At 42.1% G+C, this 1,893-nt stretch overlaps 1 protein-coding gene across 1 annotated transcript in view; it reads right to left on the reverse strand.

The window, feature by feature from the left end:
- The window catches only part of SACS (sacsin molecular chaperone), a 49,007-nt gene extending 48,157 nt beyond the window's left edge, over positions 1-850 (reverse strand). Inside the window, exon 1 of the mRNA XM_011999928.1 lies at positions 835-850. The gene's annotated coding sequence lies outside the window, so the exon portion shown is untranslated. The remainder of the gene's footprint in view (positions 1-834) is intronic.
- Positions 851-1,893: the final 1,043 nt, after the last annotated feature.

The following is a 1,893-nucleotide window of genomic DNA, read 5'->3' on the forward strand; positions in this document are numbered from 1 at the left end:
AAGTGCACTGCTCATAACAAAGCTCCGTGAGACCTCAACACTTATTAGAGGACCAAAAAAAAATTCTGTTTTTAAAATAGTTGGAATAAGTTGGTTTTCAGGAAACTTAACATATTCATATGCATGGTAACTGTCTTAGAAACAACTATACTAAATAGTATTTCCCAAATTTTAGCAGCATTTTCTTTATTATGAAAGAACACCCTATGGGAAAGTACTAGACATACTTTGGAAAACACTGCTAAAGATGCTGCTACCAAAAAAAAAAAAAAAAAAAGTTGTGATGCGGAAAGAGGGGACTAATGAGGCTTCCTACCCCAAGTTGCTTTGGTCTATAACTTCCTTGAAACTGACTTTCCTAAAAAATGCCTTGATGTTTGCTTTCTTTTTGGCAATTTTTCTGTTTCTCATAAAAGCAGGGTGCAACATGTGTTACTGTAACCCACGGGAGCAGGGTAACAGAGTGCCTTTTTGGAAAAATAACATAAATAATCTGAGGCCAGATCAACCTTCTCCCCATCAGAGTCCCTCGTGACCTCTCACAGGTCAACAATCTGCAGAACATGATTCAAAAGCCCACTGGAAAGATGACCTTCCTCGCTGACCCTTCCCCGGCAGGGTGTGCAGCCGTCCCTCACTATTCCAAAACTCAGTACTTCCGTCTCTCCACCACCTTCTCACACCGACGCCCTCCATGGCTCTAAAGCTCAACCTGTCGAAAGGTGAACTCACACTCGCTTTCCTTCCAGCGTGTATCTCCCGTCTCTATTCTGTATCTCAGTTAATAGTGTCACCATCTACCTAGTCATTTCAGCTGGAAAGGAAGGGAAAATGTGTCTCTTCCTCCAAACCACAAGTCCAGTTAATAATCTCTGGATCCCGGCATGTCCATCCTCCAGTCTCTCTCAAATCTAACTTGCTCTTCACAACGTCCCAATGCACAGACTCTTAACATCTCTTGGATTTTTATAACGATCCCCCATCTGGTCTCCTTACTTTCCGTACATCATCTGCATTCTAGTCTCCATCGCTAAAACACAAAGCTGAGTATGCTGTTACAGGTTCCAGATTATAAAGCACTTTCATGCACGTATTCCCACTGAACCTTAAAGCAAGCCTATAAAAACTAGTTCACTCTTTGCGCAGGTACTTCAGCAGGAAGACCATTCTTCGCAACAAAAATTTAGAAACGACCCAAATTCTGTGACATATTAATGACTATTATACACCAATTAAAAATGAATTAACTAAACTGCACACAAACTTAGATGAATAATAATATGATTGCATAAAATAAGCTGGCTGTAAGTTGCTACCTACAGAATGTTTCTTATAAAGTTTAAAAACAACTGAATGTAAACAGCATATTATTTAGGTTACATATTCAGGCTACACACACAAACATATATGCACATATATGCACATGTCCAAACATACATAAGTATACACACACACACACACATATAGTACCAAAAAGGCAAGAGAATAATCAGCACAAACGGGTAAGGGCAGACAGACAGGAATACAGGCTGGGGAGAAGATGCCCAGAGGTAAGTACTGACATTGTTCTTGTTCTCTGGTTGAATGACATCATCACAGATGATCATTCTATTGTTAAACAATTATTATAAGAAAGCCCCAGCCTGGGCAACACAGTGAGATGCTGTCTCTGTTTTTTAATTAGCTGGGTGCAGTACTCCCAGCTACTCAGGAGGCTGAGGCAGGAGGACTGCTTGAGCCCAGGAGCTCAGGGCTGCAGTGAGCTAACATCATGCCCTGCACTCTACCCTGGGCAACAGCGGATGCACCTGTAGACAGCCTTCCTGGAACAATCCAGGGTGAGCGCAGGTTCACAGGGGGAACACTCCCCAGTTTCAGGCCTGCAGGAGAGGC

The sequence above is a fragment of the Mandrillus leucophaeus genome, unplaced genomic scaffold, assembly GCF_000951045.1.
Source record: "Mandrillus leucophaeus isolate KB7577 unplaced genomic scaffold, Mleu.le_1.0 Scaffold61, whole genome shotgun sequence".
Lineage (NCBI taxonomy): Eukaryota > Metazoa > Chordata > Mammalia > Primates > Cercopithecidae > Mandrillus > Mandrillus leucophaeus.